This window comes from Hoplias malabaricus, chromosome 11 (assembly GCF_029633855.1).
Source record: "Hoplias malabaricus isolate fHopMal1 chromosome 11, fHopMal1.hap1, whole genome shotgun sequence".
Lineage (NCBI taxonomy): Eukaryota > Metazoa > Chordata > Actinopteri > Characiformes > Erythrinidae > Hoplias > Hoplias malabaricus.
Window position 1 is genome coordinate 21035660 of NC_089810.1, and position 24458 is coordinate 21060117.

The following is a 24458-nucleotide window of genomic DNA, read 5'->3' on the forward strand; positions in this document are numbered from 1 at the left end:
CAAGCTCCTCAGAACAGCTTGGAATTCTGCAACATTTCCACATGTGTATTATTATATCATTGTGATCTGAAACTGCTCTAAATAGATGCTTAACCATGACAATTTCTTAAATTTAAAGTTTATATATCGCTCAAGGAACCACCACCCCCTACCCGCCGCTGATGATGTATGCTGGGTCTCAATCAAAACTGGTGAAAATGCAAGCTGGTTCTTGTAACTAATAGTGTTTGGAAAGAGAATTAACAAGACAATTATATAAAATAAATTATCAAATGCACAGTTCTACTGAGGGGCCTTAACAAAATGGAAAAGAAGCTGCCGCGACGTAGGTGGCATAAGAGATTAATAAAAACTGCATAGGAAGAAAACAACATATACATTATTTTGCTGTCATTTCTTTAAAAGCTGGTTCATTCTGTTTCCTTACAATTCAAAAACCATGATTAAAATTGTAATATGAAAGTGCACAAGGCAATAATGGCATAACTGTTTACCTACGTAGCCTCCAGAGGTCATGCATCTCAAATCCTGACCCATACACTAGTGTATTACTCTATGTGACCCCCAGTGGCTAAACAGGCAAACAACAGCAACAACAACAACAACAATGACAGCTGCTACATGCAAGGAACATGTTTTCTCAGGCACAGATGAAATAACTAGAGAAAAGAACAATATTTATTTATGTTTATTATATTTTACTGTTAATGTGTACTACATAGAATTTAAAAGTAATAAAATAAATAAAATTATGGCCACCTTTAAAGAATTATACAAAATAAATGATAATAAGTTAAATAAAAACCCAAAAAGGCTTTATTTTTAATATTCATATCTTATTCTTTAAAGAACACCCACAATGCTCTTTGGCATTGATCCGTCTGACTCCCGGCTCAAGACATTTTAGAAACCTTCAGAGATCTGTGGATAAAATCATTACTCAGAGTTATTTACAGCAGCACACGTAATATGATTCCCCTTTTCACCAGTATATGAAGCAGCTATGTTCAGGTGATGTAAGAGAACAAATGCAGTGGATCAAACCAAACAGCTCATAACAAATGTGTGTCTGCTGTTCTTCTCATGTCAGCAGGATACAACTTTCTCCCAGTTTTGTACTCTTCTAATAGATTCAAATAACAATGCGTGCTAATGTGGTCAAGCTGGCTGCAAGAGAGATGGCCAGGCAAGCCAGAATAATAATTACAGCTAGGCTGCTCAGATTCAAAACCATCTACAAAAAATATGTTATTCTCTGGTACAGTGAGGAGATGTATGAATATTTCATGACTGTACATTCTACAAACACAACTTAAATCATGCCATTGCTCTTGTTAGCCAAACTGAGAGAAAGCATGCTTGGACTAGTAAAACATGTATATTAAGGTTGAAAGGATTCCTTTTTTGGGAGATACTTTCCAACAAATAAATGTAATATCTAAGAAATAAACAATAGGTCAAATCTCTAAACAGAGCTTACAGCGAATAGTGACTTTATTGTTTTATTGTTTGTTTGGTATTGAGAGGTGGTGTATTGTAACAAAATATCAGAAGATACAATAACACTATTTGGATGATGTGAAAGATCTTTTAAATCTGTCCCTAAACCTAACCCTATCTTTATCGTTAAGCTCAAGGCAAAACCCAAACCTACTCCTAAATCTAACCCTAAACATAATGTTGATAATCAACTGAGTATCACTAGAAAATTTGTGAATCTTTTATTTATCTGTAGATAATTTACAGATAACTTCATAACACAGTAAGTGTGTCCTTGGTTTCTAGAAAGGTGCTGTAACAATAAATAATAAATATTTTTTGTAGTACAACAATTTTGTAGTACAACAAATATATATATAGTCAAGAGGGAGTGTTATACAATTTGTGAAGGGGCATAATAATGGAAAAAAGTATCCTTTTTTTAGTGCAGTATAACATTAATTCATGGATCTGGTGCTTGTACTAACCCACATACTGAAATAAAACAACCAAATCTTTTTGCTGTGGTCTGAAAACATGAGATAAAATGAGTCATTCTGACGTTGTGCTGCTTCTTACGCAGAGGCAGACACTTTAGAATGGCCCGTTTCCTCATCTGAGTCTCAGACACAACGAAATTGTGAGGAATAATGAGGAACGCTGAGCAAAATGAAAAAAAAAGAGAAGAAAGAGAACTAAACGAAAGCAGCTAAAACAATAGTTTTTCTTCCTGTTTCTTCCTGGGTGCTCACATTGAAGTAAGCTGACCATGATTATTATAATTGAACGACCTATTTTTATAAATCATTGTTCTAGTTATAGGTGGTTTCTCTGTGTATGTGTAGCCTGTATACTTTCCCTTTATTGCATTGCTCCACTTGATTGTATCATGGGGCCTATCTCACAAAGCAGCATGTCTTGCTTAGCCAGCTAACTTTACATTATCCATAGATTTTCTGTCTCCTGCTGGTGGATCTTTACTGGGATACATCGCCATGGCAACATATTCTGCAAGCCTAACCTGCTCCAGATCATAAACGCTCTTGAACCCATTAGGAAAAGCATTTCCCCCTTTTTTTTTTAGTGTCAGTCACAAACATCACAACATCAGAGGGAGCAAATCATTCTGCAAATGAAGTAAACAAAAGTAATGGCTAATCCAGTAAGCAACAGTGGCTAAATCGTTGTCTTTTCTGTTTTAAAATAAGCATCAATGCCTGCTTAAGTTTTACATGATTGTTTGTTTGTCATAAACACCATACTTCATATTTCATATGCACACATGTACATCAAGGTCCCAATACGTGCAAGTGTATTAATTAAATCACAATAGACATTCAATTGTGTACTTTAAGGTGTATCTAAGTAAAGGCAGACTAAGTTGCCATGGCGAAGTATCCCAGTAAAGATCCACTACTGTGTGACAGAAAATCCATGGATAGACTGAAATAAGTATAAAGTTAGCTGACTAATCAAGAAATCTTGCTTTGTGAGACAGGCCCCATGATACATTCAGGTGGAGCAATGTAATAAAGACATAGAGGGCTATATTTACACAGAGACACAGTCTACACCTAGAAAAAATAGCTGCATTCCATTCCACAGGGTTCCTAAATAGTGGCCTTGTATTCCCTACACACTAATTATGTATTAGGAATATATGTGATTACATATTTATATATTATATATAAAATATAAAACCCATACTTACATACAAACAGTCACTTGTTGTTTTCACTTCTTGGTAGTTTTCAGCATAAATTATTGAAATATAAGTTTAATAGCACTCAGTCCCACACATTAGTGAACTCCAGACAGGCTGTTCTCAAAAAACATGCCAGCTGTTTTAACCATCAGTGAAAATTATGAAAAGTTCAGCTATCTTCCTGTGCAGTGATATACTGTAATTCACTACACCCTACAAGGTTCCCTTCACTCCTATGGTTTGGAATCTCACTTAAGATGTGTAGTCACTTCTCATGGAACTACTGGAGTGATTTGAATGCACCTAATGACTAATAAGAAGAACCTGTTGTGTGTTTGGGTGCTCATTAAAAGGTTGCATATACCAGGTAGTTAATACGACTTCACTCTTTTCAGGGGGTTATCTGATCTTATAATCTGGTTTTTATCTATAGAAAAGATACATAATAGCATGATTCATGGGAAGGTTTGCCATTTTCTTCAAGGGAAGAAGTAAAATGTCACAATATACGTCACACATGTGCATCATCTAGAATCCTATGTTTACCAGTGGAATGTACATCTTTGTAAGCCATTCACACATAATTTACAAGAGGGAAAACTAGTATTTCCCATTTTCCAATACCACTCCAGCAACATAACAACTAAACACATGAACATGATAAAAAAAATGGGTGGGGCTAGAGACCTACAATTAAAAACAGGTGAACAGGCCAACTAAAGGGTGGGGGGTAGGGAAATCATTCTTTTCCTTATGTTGTAAAACTATGCAATCAAGTGGTATAGTCAAAGCCAATAATAAAATGTACAATGATTCCAGAATGGTGTGAAAAATGGTAATGTTATAAGAGTATAAGCATTAATTATAACCAGCAGTGACTCTATTTTATTAATCTCTTTCTCATGAAGTGTTTTTGACCATGTACAGAGCAGCTGCTGCTTTTCAAGGAGTTTAAAATATGATTTGCAAGCACTAAAATATTCATATTGGCATCCAAATAATTTCTAAGCAGAGTGCTTGTAATTGATCAAACTGAATGCCCATGCTGTACTCTGTACAGACGCTTTCATTATGCATTATATAAACATGTAAACAATGCTTTGTTCTGGAAATAACTCTCCCCCATTGTTGTTGGTGCACAGTGGAGGCAGAGTTGCCCTTTCCGAGTGGCAGAAGCAGTAGAGTGAATGGCCTCCAGGGCACAGACCTGCTTCACACCCAGGCTCAGTCAAAAAAGCTAATCGTGCTCTTTCTAAGAGGTGCAGTTTAAAGGTCCTGAAAAGTGCTGAAAAGTTCAGACTGTGTTTACGAGTGGCGTTTCAGGAAGAACACACTGCTCTGAGGTTACATCAGTCCTGAGGAAGCTTTCAGTAAAGTGGCACTTCTGAAATAAAGGATCCAAAGAGGGTTTTTAGAAGTGATGCCATAGAAGAACCATCATGGTTTCTGTAGTTTTTCTTTATGTATTGAAGCCAGAACTGTACACCCGGCCAAGAACCATTATTGGCATGGTATGAAAAATATTATTTAAAAACAGGAACCATTGTGTTACATAGCATTTCCTTGCAGAAATATTTAGTAACCCTTTGGGGACTGAAGATTAATGACCATTGTTCCAATGCTTCTCTACAAAAGTGTTTCAGAATGCACTGAATGTTCTCAAAAGGTGATTGAAATCAGGGCACATAGCACATGCATTCAGCCTCGCCCTTTAAACCAGAGATTACTTAGGGGTTTCCTGAATTTTTTCACAGTATTATGCAGCACATTTTGATACCTATAATCATGAAATCAGGCATTGAAAAAGACTGCTGTTTTAAACTGAAAAATTATTTAATGTATTTTTGACAACAATAAAATATTCAATTATTTTTTTAAATAGTACTTTTCAAGAACCCAAAGTGCATTGCAAAAGATTATACAAAGTACAAAAAAAAGAAACAGCAGTAAAGAGAATACAAAACAGCACAAGTAGTAGGGAGAGTTCATAGCCAGGCCCAAACTGTCAGTGTAAACACTAGCAATACAGGAAGGCTGGTCATCTGGAAACAGGCCTCAAAATCGACAACAACAATAGGCTGCTAGCCACATTCAGTGGCAGTAAGGATGTGCATTCCCAGCCAACATCACCCACAGCCAGAGCCAGCGCCAGCAGACCATCAACCACCAAACATGTGGACGCACTCCACTGGCCAATATCAACAGTAACTAGCAGCAATGTTACTAAACTGCAACAGCAATTAGGGGCTGCTCCCTCTGTCATCAACAGCAACAGCCAGCAGCCACCAGTGATGACAACAGGCTTCCTCAGTCAACCATCCCAGCAGAGAGAAGTGGTGAAGGCAGGCAAGCAGTAGCCAAAACAGTAACAAAGACAAATACCCAAACAGCTAACTGCCACTCTCTCTATCTCTGTCTCTCTGTTTCTCTCTCATACACACATACACACATTTTTAAAATGCTCCACAAGGAGTGCTTCGCATGATTGACCCTACATTTGTTTTGAACATTACACAACATTTCTAGACTAATTCACCCCAACATTTTCTGGAAGTTGTGTCATGCATTAATTGTAAAAACTGTGTATTTAGTATTTAGACTGTATATATAGTCTTTGTCCAAACCAATGCTGAATTAAAAATCATTGTTTCAGGCTTTATTTGTATTTAACAAACTTTTCTTTATGTAAGTGAGAATTGTAGCAATGTTTATATTTAAGGGCATGTTTAAAAATGCAGAAGATTTGTGCTGTTTGCAAACAGAGAGAATACCCAGAGGCATAATTAAGTTTTTTTGTAGTGTATTGTAATATAACGCTCATAAAACTCTTTCACTTTGTGTGCTTGTGTTCCCCTGCTGGTGTGGGCTTATTGACCTCTGACTGAGCGACTCTCCACACAAGAGCAGAAATTGCCCCGAACTGTACAAATGAAAGTCAGATCAATGAACTGCAATTCAAGAGCAATCTGACCTTTGCTCTCCATTCTAATGGAATGGGCATGCTGCTAGAAGAGTGGATGTTGATGGAGTGTATTAAGTTTCCACATCACAGAGGGCATCAGTAATTCAGCTAAACTTCTGTACACAAAAGTAGACAAAGTGATAACAATAAACAGATGAGGCCCAAACATGTTGGTAGTGCTCTGTGAGAGATATGATCATCTCTTGTAAGTACACAAAAGAGATCGAAATATGAGGAGTGTTATTTGCACTTCAGATGACAAATTGTTATGGTCATAATGTTTTACTGAGGGCATCTCCAAAAGGAGCAGGAACGAGGATCGAGAACATGTTTTGTTCTCGGTATACAGTCATTACTATTTACCAAAAGTGGTCCAACGATGACAGGGTCATGGCTCCCTTGGCTCAAAGATGTGTGACAGGAGCAAAAAGGTCTGGCTGTGCCCACAGCCCTCTGTGATGCAAGCTGGCATGTGCAGTGTGTTCTAACCACTTTCTATCAGAACCAGCATTTATGTTTTCAGCATTAAGGGCTGCCTAATTAAGGCCTGCCTAAAATGGCCTATCCTTCACTCCCCACGCACATCAGTGAGTGTTGGGTGCCCATGACCCTGTCACCCGTTCTCCAGTTGTTCTTTGTGACACGGAATGGTAAGGACAGAACACAGACATAAACCCACAGAGAGAGACTGGGAAAAGAACCTAAATCTATCAAACTAGACTTGGACCAACGTGGGAATTGAAGGATTGGGAAAGAGGTGGAGAGTGATAGCCGGGTTAGCTGTGAAGCATCCTCCTCCTGCTCTCATTATCAGCTGCCAGCTGTGAATGTTTAGGCAGCCCCTCCTGCACGTGTCTCAGTGGGCGCTGGCTGAGGTGCTTAATGGGGCCCCTGCATGAGTCAGCACTCTGGAGAACAGAAAGAAGCTCCAGGGTGGCTCAGGGTGTGTGTGCGCACCTTGTGACACCTTTCTTGGACCACGTTTGGTAGGTATTATGATCACTTTGTCCAGTTAAAAACATGTATCGCCATTTTTGTCGATTTTTAGTTTACTACATCATATTGTGATATAGATTGTTGTTCAAATGAGTGCAGTTTACTACATCATTTGAACCCAGTAGCTGTCCTTTGTATTGTGTGAAACTTTCATGATGAATGGACAAAATGAAATGCTCCAAAACTACTTTTTGGAGAAGGATTTTTCCTTCTCCTGTATAGTTACTATATTGTATATCTGCCATTTTCACAAAACTTAGAATGCCATCACTGAGTGTGAAATGCTGAGGCAACAGTGGTATAAGAATTAAACCTTGAGAGGAACCAGAATTCAGATGGGGGACATTAGAGCAAAGCAACCAACAAAGAGCAGTATATAAACCAATAGCATTATGAACTAAGAATAATTGAGTTCCAATGGAACATTTGCACTGAGGAACCATATAAAAAAATTCCATTTTTAGAAGCATTGCCAGTGGAGAAAAATAGTTTTATTTTAAACTGAGGATATCTAACAATATGTAGTCTTTTCAGGCTTAAGACGTGTTTAAAAAAAACTTCACATATATGGTTCTTCATTGCAATGTTTTGATTTTAAAATCTGTTTACATAAGCAATAAGAGTTTATTACTCAAAAAGCTTCCTTTATATTAGAATAAATATAAATACCATTATTACAGTCAGTAATGAAATTCTGTTTGTGAGTGTGTTTTTTTTAACCCCTGTAGTGGATGTTGGTCATACACCCCGATACATATATATATAATTTTATAATTTGTTTTATAGCCTTGACCTTATTCAAACTCCTCCAACCTCTGATATTTGACTTAATGATATTAATTAAGATTTATAATTGGTTTAAGCAATTAAAACATTAATAATTAGTTTGAGAATGAATAATAATCATGCTAAATGAGTTCTTCAGGATTTTCAGAAATTCTAATGAATAAATTGCAAACACTGTGACTTCAAATAATGAGAGTTTTATTAATAAAAAGAAGATATTTAGTTAACATAGCACAACCTTGTAATCTCACGGTGTCCGGCAGGGGGAACTGATTTTGACCTTAAGGTGAGCTAGACACTTCTAACTTGTGACTAAATTGTTGCTAACTAAGGTTAATAAATGGTAAATTATAAAGAGGGTTTGTTTGGACATCAGCTACTGAAAAGGTGTTAAATACGCTAGCTTACTCGTTCGCCGTTTCACCGAGCCGTCGCGTCCTGTTGTTTAATCTCCGTGTCCCGGGGTGTTCTCGTCGTTCCCACGTGGTGAGAAGCAGGCCCGCTTATGGAGGATCTCTTTACAGTCGATTTGAAGACCCTCGATTCCGAGCTGAGCTGCGTTGATCGAGATTTCCCTTCTTCGGTTTTTCACAGGCGTGGCTGGTTTTCCACCGTAGTGGGGAGGCTTTTTCAGAGTATTAGCTAGTCTCGTTGTCCAGCTTTCCAGGATTGATGTCTTCAGGAATCAGCTTATAACGTTAATATATCTGTTATCGATTACTCAAACGGTTGATACCTTACTTTGGCCACAAATAAGTTTCACCCGCCTTGATCATTCGTGAGATCACACTTCGATAGGTAATAAACATAAACAAGATTAAAGGAAAAGAAAGATATTCAAATTACTCGACGTATTAGTAAAACTTCATACTCTTAGCTAATTTCGAGACGTCTCTCGTAAGCTTTTCTGAAGTCTGAGAGGTTTTTCTTTGTTTGTTGCCGGCGTCCTCTCTTTTTCAGTTCCTTTCGTGGTCCGTTACTTCTGCAGAGTCCTCGCGACTCTTCAAACTTCGAACTCATTGTCTGTCTTGCTGTTTGGCCTTTTCAAGGCTGGCGCGGTCACGCCCTAATGGGAGGCGTCCTCTTTCTGATTGGACGCGAGTCCAGACTCACGTGACTCTCGTGAGGGAGAGAGAGAGAGAGAGAGTAGGAGGAGGGGGTTTGACTCTGTGATTCATACATAAGGAATATGAGTTTCTCGTATCAAAATTCTTATACCTGTTATCAACCTATAACAATGAGTACATTGGACTATTAATATCAGACATTTACATAAGGTCCCATCTTGAGTACATTGTTCACGTCCAATTCGTGATGATACGCTGAAAAATAAAACATTAATCCATTTTCTCTCATTCAGAGACAAAACTGATCTTTGTAATAGAAACAATCGGCATTATACATCATTTCATTAGAAGGTAGGCATTCATCTGAGGGTACAGAAAGTGACATTCATACGTTCGTTTATACACAAATAACTCAGAGATCGACTATTTTCGCTATTGTCTTGCGGCGACTCCGAGCGAGGTGTAGTTCCGCCAGTGTCCATTTGGTGTCGTTGTTAATCCGTGTTTCAGCTGTTGGTTCACGGGAGTTCACTCGAGGTCACTTTGGTTTGAACATCTGTTGATCTCCGTGAAAGATAAGGATTAGACATTTAGGTGCCATTGTCATAAAAACGGGCCGTAAAAGCTCTCTTCTTTGTTTGAGGTTCCTGTCTCTTTAAGTTAGTTATCTCGACAGTTCCTGTTAGTTAAAAGAGAGAAGGGGGGTGTTGGGGCCATGTGTTACTTAAAAGGGTTCTTTTGATGTCTTTAGATTGGTTGTGTGTGTGTGGGGGCTGCTATGTTGCAGACGAAAAGTCTTCTGCAGACTGGAAAAGTTTTAATTCAAAACTTTTCATTTCTTGATTGTCCGATATTCATATTTGGCTCATACTCCACTACATTCCCCCCTTTCTTTTCAGTTTTATGGTTCGTCAGGGATCATGGAGCTGAAAAGAACTTTTGCTGTGGAGGAAGGTGAGGTCAGCAAGCATATTCAAACACATTTCCAGAGCTGATGTATTCCTATTAGTGTATGGGTGTATATGGAATGTGTATGTTTGCATGCTGAAGGGATCCTAATTATTTAGGGGCAGGTCTTGTTCAAACGCAACCTCGAGAGCTGATTCTTCGACATGGCCTTCGGCTTCATATCTAAAACTTGGGGGTTCACCTCTCTGGGCTCTCTTATGTCTAACGAATTTGACCATTTTATTAGACCAAGTTTCTAACCTGCTCTGGAGGGCTCGAGTGCGTTTGAAATAGAACCAAGCTATACCAAAGGTCAAAAGATATCCTAATCCTACCAGGGTAACTAGTAAGGTGTCCGGGGTGGACCATGCATAGGTGACAGGCTGAACTGGCCATAGGGGTTGAGACGATAGTTCTCTAAGAGTGTTATCTATGGGGGTTAGGTCAATGACTTGGGTTCCCTCATATTCTAGGCGAGTTAGTGTTTTAGTATCTAGCTCGATGGTGTGTTTGGAGAAGAACTCTGAGATTTCTATGTCGCTCTCATATTGGTCAGGGTTTAGGTGATACAGGGCCAGGTCTCCTACATGTAAGATTGCGTTTACGGGGACGTCTACCCAGAAGGTTTGGCTAGGAAGGAGTACCCTTTCTGAGGTGTCATGTTGATCATAGGTTAGTAGGGCCTCTCTAAAGGGGGTGTTAACCAACCAACGATTTCCAACAATTTCAGCTTGAGTACTGGTTACCAAACGTCGGGGCGTGACGACTACCGGGCATTGAGTATTACTCATCATAGGCTTAAGGCCACAGATCCCATTTGCGCTGTCACGAATGAAAGGTTTGCTAGGGCACAAGTAGTGAATGTCTTTAGTGAGTGTGCACATAAGCAAATTGGGTACCAGATATAGGTCAGGGTTATCGTCTTGGTATGCTACAAGAGATGTTGTTTTCACACGAACGTAGGCAGAATCTTGCCAGAAACCAACGTTGACAACATCTTTCAAACGGTATATGTTCTCAGGCGCCATTATGGGAAGGTTAATAATGAATGCTAATTCTCGGTCTTGAGGATTAACATAAATTGGGATGGCGCTACCTAAGGTATAGGCTAGGTGGGCCTGGAGATCAGTAACTACTTCTCGAGTTGCTGTGGATAAAATCTCCTGTACTAAGGATAGGGGCACCAAGTAGGGAGGGATTCTCCCCATGGCTAGGCTATCTACAGAGGAGCTGATTTCTTGTAGCATATCAGACAATAACATATTCACAAGCTGGATGTGGGCAAGGTCGAGTTGTACTACTGAAAGCATGGAGTTAACCGTCTGGAGCGTTTTGTTCAAAGCGACACTGTGAGCGTTGAGCACTACGACGGTGCCACGTAGGGTTTGCCCAATGGTTTGCAGGTGCTGCTGCTGTTTGTCTAATTGGGTTTTAATGTTCGGAATTTCCGCTTGCAATTCCCCTACTTGACGTTTAACAGTGGCTACATTGACGGCATTGACGGCGGACGTTCCGAGACTCAGTAGTGATCCCACAGTTGCAGCTGCCATTAACAATCCGCCTATGAAGCGTTTAGGTCGTTTATTAAAACCATTTAGTTCTGATTGCGTTACGGTAAACTTTTGTAACTGGCGGAGCATGTGAGTTACGTCGGCTTCAGCATGGCTGATAGCTTCCTCAGTCCATCTAACTCCATTCCGGCCAGTCTGCAGCGTGGTTATCGGTAGGTTTTTGCTACACGCTTCGGCGGGATTCAACCGTACAAATACTCTCTGGGTATGGAGGCGGCAATTAGTGATTAGCAGTCCCGGCTGGTCTTTCAGTATTATTCCTGAGTCAGGACCTGGTTCAATCACTTCAGGGAGCACAGCGGTTCCTAGGGAGCCGACGATCAGGAGAATGAGCAGCGGGGCCATCCTACCGGAAGAGATGCTCATGGTTAGATTTAGGGTATTTACGGCGAGTCGTTTAGATAAATTATAAGAAATTTTCACGATACCCCCCTTTTTGATAAAAATTTCCTAGGGTAAGCACTCTACAATAATTGACGATGAGGGACTAGGGTCTTGCACCCTGAGTGTCCTCAGTCTGGTTAGAAGCTCGTTGCCTGCTAAAGAGTGAGAGAAAAAGGGAAAAGGGATAGGAGAACTAAGGTGTGAGTAGAAGGTTATAGTTGTTTGTTAACTAACACTCTCCCTGCCTTTGGTTCTGCCGTTTATGATCTAACACAAGCGTTAGTATCCCCTACAAGTCCCATGGGGGTTGTGTGTGGTCGGATTTGGTTGCGGTGGACCCATTTGAATTCAGTACTGCCCCGAGCTTTGTTTATTTTGATCCTGTAAACAACGGGGGACAGTTTGTCTGTTATCTTGTAGGGACCGGACCATCGGGGTAGGAATTTGCGGGCCAAATTCCCCCCTGTTTTTCGCGACTTTCCAACAGGTTGGACAAAGATGTAGTACCATACTTTGTCCCCTATTTGGAGTTCATCGTGGGATGCTTTGTGATCATAGTACGCTTTGCGACCTTCTGCACTTCTTTCCAGTTTCTGCTGGGCAAAGGCGAAAGTAGCTTTGAGGTGTTTCTGCAGGTCCTCCATATACTGATGAGTGGTGTAGGCTACGGCTATGCTACCTTCACCTGGCTGATATAACAGATGTAGAGGCAGAGTCATTTGTCTCCCTGTCATCAACTCAAAGGGTGAGACCCCGACCGCGTCGTGTGGGGTCGCCCGTATGGCCATCAGTACGAGGGGGAGTTTGACATCCCAGTCTCGTTGGTTTGCTGCTACGTACTTTTTCAGTATGCTAACAACAGTTCGGTTGGCTCGCTCTACCTGACCTGAGCTTTGAGGATGGTAGCTAATGTGAAGGCTGGCTTTTACTCCTAAGAGTTGCCAGAGCTGCTGCATGACCTCAGCTGTGAAATGTGTCCCTCTGTCAGAGTCGACACGGCTGGGTAGGCCAAACCGTGAGAAGACATGGTTCATCAGTAAGTATGCAGTGGTTAGCGCTGTGTCATTCGGTGCGGGGAGGCATTCTACCCATTTAGTGAATGCACACGTGACTGTGAGGAAGTACTTGTTACCTCTTACTGTTCGAGTGAGTGGTCCAACCCAGTCTATCTGGAGGTTTGACCAAGGGAAGGATACTCCTTTCTTTTGCAAGGGGGCTCTATGAAGAGGATTCGAGGGTTGAAATTGGCAACATACCAGACAGCCTTTAATGTAGTCAGCCACATCTTTTACCATGTGGGGCCAATATGCCACCTGCTTGAGCGCATGGTGTGTTGCTTTGACCCCTTTGTGTCCCGCAGATGGGGAGTCATGGGCGTGCATCAGCATCACCCCCCTGTGGCACTGAGGAACCACGAACGTAGGTGAAGTGTGCGAGTCAGTGGCATGAACTAGCAAGCCTTTGACGACTTGGAGGGACGCTTTGGCGCCGTATAGGTCTTTAAGGCCTGGTATGGTGTCAAGATCTTGTGCTGCGATGGGATTAGTAGAAGGGTCAGAGACATGGCTAAGCATTTTAGAAATGGATGGGTCTCGAGCTTGGAGAGTAACTAAGTCAGCGTCCGAAAAAGCAGGGTTAATAGAGACAATGGTAGTTTTGGCATTGTCAGGCGACGCCTTTGTTATAGTTCGAGACCGTGTGACAGCTAGGACTTCGATGTCGGGTGGGTTTGGAAAAAGGGAGGGATCGAATGTCCACGATGTGCCTTCGCGGGCCCCTTGCTTGGCTAAGCTATCTGCTTGATCATTGAATTCTTTGTCATCTCCCGGGACTCGGGAGTGACCCTTCACTTTCTTCCAGTAGATCTGCAGGTCATGTGTGTCTACCAAGTGTTCGCATGCCGCGAAAAGCTCTTTGTGTTTAACTGGCTTTTTGTTTGACGTGGTGTAGTTGTTGGTTTTCCACAGTCTCAAGTGGCATGTGAAGCTTAGGCGCGCGTAGTTGGAGTCTGTGCAGATCACCAACGTTTTTATGCTTTTCTGGACTGCAGACTGGATTGTGATAAGAATTCCTGCTATTTCAGCATATTGGGAGGACTGAGCACCCAATTTGAAACTTAGGGGTTCGTGAGGCCATCCGTTTATTCCGATAATACCCACCCCTGCCATCAGGGTGTGTTCTCGGCGGAACGAACAGCCATCTACATATGCAGTGACAAGGTCTTTGCATGTGTTAGGATCAAAATAGTGGTGGTTAGCCACGGTGGGTAAGAGGGTTTCTGGAGTTTGTGGCACTTGGGAAGGAATGTTTCCTTCGCATCGCCTGCAGGAAGCAAGGCCTGTGCCTAGGGGGCTCTTGTAGTTTTGCGCGTAACGCACCTCTAAGTCAAAGCTTTGGAGAGCCATTAGCCATGACGCTACTCGAGCGTTAGTTACTACACCCTCTCGAATTCGTTGGCTGTTTAGGAAAGTGACTGGTTGATGATGAGTTTCAACAATCACCTTCTGACCACCTAGGTAGTTGGAGAAATGTTTGACTGCCCACACTGTTGCTAGTAGTGCTTTTTCGCAGTCACTGTATTTGTTTTCGGCAGCCAGCATAGTTTTACTAGCATAGGCTATGACACGTTTGTCTCTATCGTGTAATTGATACAGACCGGAGCTGAGACAGTGGTTCGAGAACCCTACTTCTAGGTAGAATTCTTTGCTACTGTCAGGATAGGCAAGGCATGGGGCCGTGCACAGTTTCGATTTTAGTGCCTGCATGGCGTGTTCCTGGGCTTCGCCCCAGGTGAACGGAGTGTCCTTTTTCAGGAGGTCATAAAGTGGACGAGCTAGGTCCGCATAGTTCTCTATGAATTGTCGTGAGTAGTTGCATACTCCTAAGAAACTGCGGAGTTCCTTAAGGTTGGTGGGTGCTGCGAGGTTTGTTACCCCTTGCACTCGACTCACTTGTGGTTCAACACCATCAGTGCTTACGAGCAGACCGACGTAATTCACTTTTGTTCTGCACCACTGACATTTGGAGAGTGATATTTTCGCACCTGCTGTTGTAAGCTGGTCAAGAACATGATCAATCTCGTCAATGTGTGCTTGTAGGGAGTGGTTACGCATGAGTATGTCGTCCACATATATGAGGGTGCCTCGCTCGCGGGCATCAGGGCATGCTTTGTTTAAGAAAATATTAAACTCCGCGGGTGAGTTGGCATATCCAAAAGGGCACCTAGTGAATGTGTACTGTCGGTTTGCGAAAGTGAAAGCGAGCTTGTGTTGGTCTTCTGCTTGCACCGGGATGGTCCAGAAGCCAGAGGCTACATCGATGGTGGAAAAGTATTTAGCGTTTCGGACCGAGGGAAGCTCTTGCTCCAATTGTGTCATCGGCCATCGAGACAAGGGAACCTGTTGATTTAGTTTCCGATAGTCGATGGTTAAGCGCCATTTACCATTTGGTTTTATGACGGGCCATAATGGTGCCGAGTACGTGCTGTTACAGGGTCGAATTATGCCCTTTTCCAGCAAGTCATTAATGATTTCTTGTACCGGTTCATAGGATGCCAACGGAATTTTGTATTGGCGGACAAACGTGGGTGGTGCTCCCGGACGAGTGGGAATACGTACTGAATGAATGTCAGTGAGACCACAGTCCGTTGAATCTTTGGAAAAAGATTTTTGATATTTAAGGAGCACTTCACAGAGTTTCTCACGTTCTTCTTTGCTTTGGAGGGCGTCGGCCTCCTTTAGAACTTGTTCGACTTGGATACGAAATTCGGAGTCAGATAGTTCTTTCGAAGTACGCGGATTTGAAGTGTTTTCTCCCGCTTCGGGAAGAAGAGATGGTTCCCGGGAGGATTCCGGGGATGAATCTATGGAAAGGACCGTGATCGTCATTTGATTGTCGTCAGCGAGATCTATCCTGCAAATGGCATCATTACTCATGTCCAGAGCTGAGAAGAGAGCAACAGCTCGTGTCGGATGAGTGTAGAACACCTTTGATTCTGCATGATCAAGAAGCAGGGATTCAGGCATTGGTCCTATGATCGGAATTCGCAACTCGAAGTCATGGAATTTCGTACTGACTAACCAACCCAGAGGAGATGAGTGAGGGATCGTCAAGGGTTGAGTGGTTTCGTTCCGTACGAATAGATAGGTGGATCTTGCTCGCGTCTCCACCAAAGGTGTGGCTTCGAGGGTGAGGCCTAGTTCGAAGAACTGAGGTGACGGTTGGAAAAGTGCATGCGCGTGGCTTAAGTGTTGGCCAGGTCGCATGACTAAGCGGATGGGTACATTTGCTGCGTTCGCAGGTACCACAAGTGAACCTTGGTTAGTGACCTGACATACCTCGGGAATAGTTTGTCCTGAGCCTAGGTTGCTGAGATCGGAGGACCAGGTTTCCGTTGAAACATCAGTCAAAGACCACAGTACACTATTGAGGGTGTCTACGTGGACGTCGAGGCGCACCAAGAAGTCACTACCAATGTAAACGTCGTGCGGCAAGTTAGGGACGACTAAGAAATAATGGGTGATTACCCTTTTGTTCCACTGGACGGTTAAAGCGCAAATTCCATCAGTGGGTGACATTGCTTTTGATGCCAGGTTAAGAGGAAAGCGACAAGGACTGCTCACCAAAGGAATATTTGGTTGAGTGAGGCGCAGAGTGTTAAAGAGGGTTTGGCTTATGGCGGACTGGTCGGCCCATAGAGCCAGAACTGCATTGTCTACACGATAGTCCTGCATTGTGAGACCATTCACGATGGGAAGGCCTGGAGCGTCTGTTGTGGACGGCTGTGTGAAAGTGCACAGGAATGTGTTCCGTTGTTCTAACATGGCACTAGGGGGCCAGGGAGAGACTGCTGTCTCTGGTGTGGCTGCCATGGGCTCAGTTTCCTCTTCCTCGAAGTGAGGGATCTGACTGGGTGGATCTCCTATTGATTCAGGCCGGATTTCGAGGCGGCAACACTGAGCTTCCCGGTGGTATGGGGTGCAGATGGGTAACGGCTCACGCACTTGTGCCCAGATCTTTGACCTTTTGAAGTCAATCAGTGGTTCGAAGCGATTAAGGAGATCTTTGCCGATGAGGAAGGGAATTGTTTCGAGAGGAGACACATGGACTGGATGCACTAAGGTCATTGGTCCAATGGCTAAGTGTATTAGTGCCATAGACTGGATAGTGAGGCCTGCATGTGAATACGGCTGAATTTTAAGAGGGCAGTTTTGGAGCTGTATCTCGCGATTTTCACGCCGCGCAATGGCTCGAACCTGGTGGAATAAGGCGGAAGACATGAGCGTGACATCTGATGCAGTGTCCAATAGGGCCTCATGTACTAGCCTTCTTTCCACAATGGTGGACAAGTAGAATTTGCGTGCAACCCCTTTTTCCGTTAGGTGTCCCATGAATTGTCGGACGGGTGTGTCGCCTTCAATGACTGAGGGGTCATTTGGCGTTAAACCTTCTTTACCGTCTAACTGAACAACCAAAACAGCACTGGAGGGTGGTTGCAAGTCACCCCCCTGTATCATCGGGTTTTCAGTGTTTGTTTGGGTCACTAGGAGATTGCGCGGTGCGCTAGAAGACGGAGCTTCGCTTGTCACTTCTCCTACATAACTCTCTAACATCTTTGGGGTGTTAGAGGATGGCTTTGGGTTAGACCGCGAAGAGGTGATAGAAAGAACGTCAGGTTTTTTCTTTTTCTCTTTGCAAATCATTGCAAGCATTCGGCGGATGTCCTCTAACTCCTTAGAGCTGGGTTCCGTGCCTTTAAGCTTGTCTTTAGTGTGATTTTCTTTATTTTGATACCAGTATTTCTCTTTCTTTTCTCTATAGGAATTAGAAAGCTGGTTCGGAGCTGTTCGCTCATATCCCTTATGGGGATGTGATGGTTTTCCACGGCCCGCACCGCGGTTTTCTATAGGGTGATAGTCACGACCATACCCAGCCCTGTCCCGAGGGTTCCAGAAATCTTTGTCGTGATTTCTGTCTGGCCTGCGAGGAGGGTAGCGCTTGTATTGGTGTGAGGGCGGATGAGGTTTCGGGCCCTCACTGGTCCACGGAGTGGAGGAAGGGTCCAGGGCGGATCTTTGTGGATCGGCCTGGGTGGCACCTTCTAACTCTAAATGTGGGGAACTGGAGTCGACATTGAAGACTTGGGGTGTTTCGGACCGCCTGTTGGGAATTTGTTGGGTTTTGAGGAAACCTCTGAGTGCTAAATCACGCAGCTGCCTGCTAGACAGGGTGCGAGGGCAAGCTGAGACTCCCAACTGATGACTGGTGTGGGGATGGAGGTTTTGGATAAATAGTGATTTGAAATTTAACTCTTCCTCCATTCCGGAGTCATTTCTAGGTCCGAAGTACGCCTGTCTGAGTCGATTATAATATTGCTGAGGGGATTCCTGGCGTTGCTGTTTTATGTTCAAAGCAGCGGCCAGTCCGGTCTGTGACAGGTGATTGGAGAATTCTTCCTCCAATGCTTGGCACAGCACATCATATCGCGCTTTTACATAGTCTGGCTGACGTTCAATGAAGTTACTGACGTCTCGGTTGGAGGTCAGTTTAATCACATATAGTCTGTCATCTATGGTGATCCCGGGGAACCTTTGGAGGTAGAAGTCAATATCTTTTAGGTAGGAAAAGATATCATTAGAACCGTCAGGTTTGGGATCAAAGCGGGTTATATTACGCGCGATTTTATCTAGGTCCTTGTATGAGGGACCATGAGAGGGTAAAGGTTGAGGGGACCAGACACTGGGTTGCAGTGCTCTGGGTCTAGCAGGGCGTTGTAAGGGACGACTGACAGGAGACACAGGGGAGGGGGAAATACCCGTTGATACCAGAGGAGGTGCTGCAGCAGCTCTAAAGGTTACGGTCCCTGAGTCTGGTTCCTGATCCTCACTATCTTCCTGCTGGTCCTGTCTTCCTATAGCGGCACTAGGTGGCACATCGGGTGTGACCTGGGGCAGCGTGTTCCCTTCAGCTATTTCGCTTTGAAGTCGACTTAGCTCTGCTTCTACCTTTGCCTGCTGTCGCCTTGATACCTCAAGCTCACGTTCGCTGGCTCTGAGCTGTACTACAGCGAGGAGGGCTATCTGACCTAATGCCTCAGTTAGGGGCTTGCCCTTGAGGATGTCGGTTAAGTGGTTCTCTACCCACTTAGCCACCATGTGGTCACGATGGGCCTGTGAGGTTTTCTGCACGGTTTCTGCGAGTCCAGGCATCACATCGCTGGTGATGCTGGTCAGAACAGAGAATGCCTCATCCCACAAACCTTCTACATATACTTCCGAAGAAAAAGTCCCTTCGGCCATGTTAGCTGTGTTTTAACTGCGAGGTGTAACTTACTTCTATTTAGTTAGGATTAATTCCGTTAATCCCTTTTCTAACTAAATCTGAACTAAATTCACCTGTACCGAGTGCTCTAAGAGTAACTGCTAGTATGTATGGTGTTAGAGTTCACTTGTGAATCTCTAAGGGAAGTCTGTTAGTATGAGAGGGTGGAGTGAAAGTTGCTATGCGCAAGTGAATACAAGAAGAGAGAAAAAATTAACGAAAAAATTTTCAATAATTAAAATTATTAAAATTTTGAATTAAAGAATTGTCGAAAAATTTGGATTAAAGAATTTTAAATTAAGTGAAATTTATTACTACATATAATTTCCAATTAAGGAATTATGAAAGTAAAAGAATTTTCCAAATGAAAGAATTATTAAGAATAGCAAGATTAAAAGACTCTCTCTTTTAACTGCGTTTGTGATCTGGTATCAAGTTAAAGTGTCAATCTCTAATTATTGCACGCTGTCTGCTGTAGTTGTATCAACTTATTATGCTTCCAAGCCTTTACTTGTAATTATTCAGATGTGCAGAGTTTAGAGACAGCCACTAGAGCTGTGATACCAGGTCTTATCAGTGTGAACTGGTCGACAATTTCAATTGCGATAGTAAGTTTTCTCCACCAGAGGGTACTGAAGGTAAGTCTGAATGGCAACAGCGAGCTTCAGTATTTAAGTTGAACTTAAATTGTAATACCAGACTAGGACACCAGAGGGCGACAAGCAAGTTACAATGCAATAGCAGCAATGGACACCAGTCGGCGCTGGTGAGAGTCCCAATAGACACGGTACCAGCAGATACACTAACACAAATGGGAATTTCCACTGTAGCGGGAAGTTTCAACACTAGAGGGTGTTATCAGATTAAAATCTAAAATGGAATAAAGATTTTAAACGCTCAGATACTCTATCAAAAAAAAATAAAAATTAAAATTTTAAAAGGGGAACAGAGATTTTACACTAAGGTATTTTTAAAAGAATTTCATCTGTAATGACAACTTTTTAAACACCAGAGGGCTGCTAAACACTTATGTTGTCTCGGCGGACAACCTCCCAACCACTAGAGGGTGTACGGGAATCAAACGTCAAGGGTAGCACCGCTTGACCACAAGGAGGAGCAAGGGAGGACACGCTTCAATAGACGCTAGTTATGAAGTATTTTTCCCTGCAATTACGCACTTATACCACAAGAGGGAATTTGTCTTCCTCTGTTTTGGGGGCGTTTTGAATTTCCCTCCTTAGTTTCAGCTCCGCCCCTTCAAAGGGGTTCGTTCCTTTCTGAATATGATTTCAGTTTAACAGGAACAGCTGACGAGAGCAGACTGCTCTTCATACAAGCCGTATTTTCGGCTGTTTAATAACCTCCCAATCGCCTAGCGCGCGATCTCGTTATTAACGCTGGTAGCGACCCAGTTTAAAACGAACGGGGGTATTCGGTTCGGTGGTCTCTCTTCGCCGGGATTTCGCGGCGGGAGGTCGAATCCGACGGCAAAGTCTCACAGCGGAATTTCGCGCAGTTCAGACGTGCCCAGGCCTCAATTTAATGCATGCAAAATGGCGCAGAGCCGCGCTCTTTCAAAAACAACCAAGCTTATTTTCTAACCGGTATATATCACAGAACAGTTTTTCAGCAGTAACAAACACAACACGAAATTACCCACATCAAGCTTTGAATCTCAATCGTTATTCAGCAACACAAACAGCGGAAAGTATTTCATAAACCCAAGCTGATATTCAGTGTTTTGCAGTTTGTTCATTAAAAGCCTTTTTCCGGCCTCGCGTGGGCGCCAATAAAATATATATATTTTATATGTAGTGGATGTTGGTCATACACCCCGATACATATATATATAATTTTATAATTTGTTTTATAGCCTTGACCTTATTCAAACTCCTCCAACCTCTGATATTTGACTTAATGATATTAATTAAGATTTATAATTGGTTTAAGCAATTAAAACATTAATAATTAGTTTGAGAATGAATAATAATCATGCTAAATGAGTTCTTCAGGATTTTCAGAAATTCTAATGAATAAATTGCAAACACTGTGACTTCAAATAATGAGAGTTTTATTAATAAAAAGAAGATATTTAGTTAACATAGCACAACCTTGTAATCTCACGGTGTCCGGCAGGGGGAACTGATTTTGACCTTAAGGTGAGCTAGACACTTCTAACTTGTGACTAAATTGTTGCTAACTAAGGTTAATAAATGGTAAATTATAAAGAGGGTTTGTTTGGACATCAGCTACTGAAAAGGTGTTAAATACGCTAGCTTACTCGTTCGCCGTTTCACCGAGCCGTCGCGTCCTGTTGTTTAATCTCCGTGTCCCGGGGTGTTCTCGTCGTTCCCACGTGGTGAGAAGCAGGCCCGCTTATGGAGGATCTCTTTACAGTCGATTTGAAGACCCTCGATTCCGAGCTGAGCTGCGTTGATCGAGATTTCCCTTCTTCGGTTTTTCACAGGCGTGGCTGGTTTTCCACCGTAGTGGGGAGGCTTTTTCAGAGTATTAGCTAGTCTCGTTGTCCAGCTTTCCAGGATTGATGTCTTCAGGAATCAGCTTATAACGTTAATATATCTGTTATCGATTACTCAAACGGTTGATACCTTACTTTGGCCACAAATAAGTTTCACCCGCCTTGATCATTCGTGAGATCACACTTCGATAGGTAATAAACATAAACAAGATTAAAGGAAAAGAAAGATATTCAAATTACTCGACGTATTAGTAAAACTTCATACTCTTAGCTAATTTCGAGACGTCTCTCGTAAGCTTTTCTGAAGTCTGAGAGGTTTTTCTTTGTTTGTTGCCGGCGTCCTCTCTTTTTCAGTTCCTTTCGTGGTCCGTTACTTCTGCAGAGTCCTCGCGACTCTTCAAACTTCGAACTCATTGTCTGTCTTGCTGTTTGGCCTTTTCAAGGCTGGCGCGGTCACGCCCTAATGGGAGGCGTCCTCTTTCTGATTGGACGCGAGTCCAGACTCACGTGACTCTCGTGAGGGAGAGAGAGAGAGAGAGAGTAGGAGGAGGGGGTTTGACTCTGTGATTCATACATAAGGAATATGAGTTTCTCGTATCAAAATTCTTATACCTGTTATCAACCTATAACAATGAGTACATTGGACTATTAATATCAGACATTTACATAAGGTCCCATCTTGAGTACATTGTTCACGTCCAATTCGTGATGATACGCTGAAAAATAAAACATTAATCCATTTTCTCTCATTCAGAGACAAAACTGATCTTTGTAATAGAAACAATCGGCATTATACATCATTTCATTAGAAGGTAGGCATTCATCTGAGGGTACAGAAAGTGACATTCATACGTTCGTTTATACACAAATAACTCAGAGATCGACTATTTTCGCTATTGTCTTGCGGCGACTCCGAGCGAGGTGTAGTTCCGCCAGTGTCCATTTGGTGTCGTTGTTAATCCGTGTTTCAGCTGTTGGTTCACGGGAGTTCACTCGAGGTCACTTTGGTTTGAACATCTGTTGATCTCCGTGAAAGATAAGGATTAGACATTTAGGTGCCATTGTCATAAAAACGGGCCGTAAAAGCTCTCTTCTTTGTTTGAGGTTCCTGTCTCTTTAAGTTAGTTATCTCGACAGTTCCTGTTAGTTAAAAGAGAGAAGGGGGGTGTTGGGGCCATGTGTTACTTAAAAGGGTTCTTTTGATGTCTTTAGATTGGTTGTGTGTGTGTGGGGGCTGCTATGTTGCAGACGAAAAGTCTTCTGCAGACTGGAAAAGTTTTAATTCAAAACTTTTCATTTCTTGATTGTCCGATATTCATATTTGGCTCATACTCCACTACACCCCTTCCAAATCTCCCCTCATGGCAGTCCAGTGTTATTTGTGGTTGTCATCCAATGCTTGGTCAATAAATACTTCATTATGTTCAATCAAGTGTGCTGTTGATTTAACAAATCCATATGATCAAGAAGAAAATCTGGAAACCAACTCTTTTAGTTTGTTACACAATTTACTGTATTTATGTTTTTGTATATATAGTAATTATAATGTATATCCTGTTTATACAAGCACCACACTTATTGAGAAGATACATTATTTAAAAAAATTATAATAATATTAGGTGCCTAAGACTGTGGATCTGTGTTCAAAAAGTAAGGTGTGAGGCAGGTAAAGAATGAGCAGTTCTAGCTGGAGTGAAGTAAGAGCCTAGTCTTAGTGTCAGTGGGTGGGTGTAAAAGTGAGACACTCTGAGATTACTTTTTCACAGCTTGGGAGAAGTAATTAGTCCTTTATAGGGGATTACTTATTTGAGTAACTTCACCAGCCAGACAATTTCTGCCCATGCGTCTGCAAAAATAATTTCCATATCTTGTTTCTACCACCTTTAATACTATACATTAATATATGACTGGCCTCATCATCCAGTGTCAGTGTCATTATCAAATAGAGCAACTGGAAGGTAGCACCAGCAAGAGGAAGAGCTAAGCATCTGGCCTTTTTTGCATCTTCCCATTTTAATCACTAACAGCTGATGAGTTTCTCAGAGTTAAGAACATTTCTGCCGCTCTTCATTTTCTGTTGTTTTCTCAATGCTCAGGGAGTGAAGGTAAGCCTACCAAGACACAAGACCCAGTAGCACTTCCCTCCAAACGAGTGCTGAAATGTGCTCAGAGCTCTTGCTGATCACCCACAGATGATCTACTGATCCTTAGCCTCAGCATTAACACTGAAGTCATCACCTAATGAGAAGACATCTGTGTCAATACAAATTCCCAGCAGTCTTCCAGGTGACATCGGAAAGAGTAAACAGAGGTTTAAAGAGATCACACAAGACTAGGAATAACAGGAGATGTGCTGCAGTTCCAGTTATGGTGTTCAGGAGAAGCAGAGACAGGTCACTGTTATGAATGTGTAACTGCACCATGAAGAGGAAAGAAGAGAATAGGTCAGGGCCAGCCTTTCTGAGGAAGCAGGACAGTAACTCGGCAAGTGCACAGACACAACTCTGCCATCTAGGAAGGTCAGACAGAGTAAATGGGTATTTCACCTATGTCTGTAAGGCTGAGTCCAAGGACACTGTGGGCTAGGTCTGGCCAATTGGTTTACACAGTATACAGACAAATTACAATGTATTATAATATCATTATATCACAGTGGATTATGTTCCAGATAAACAAGTGTATTTTAGGTTTAGACAGTAACAACCTAAAATTACCTTGAATAAAATATCATCAGAGACGGCACAGTAGCTCAGCAGGTAGT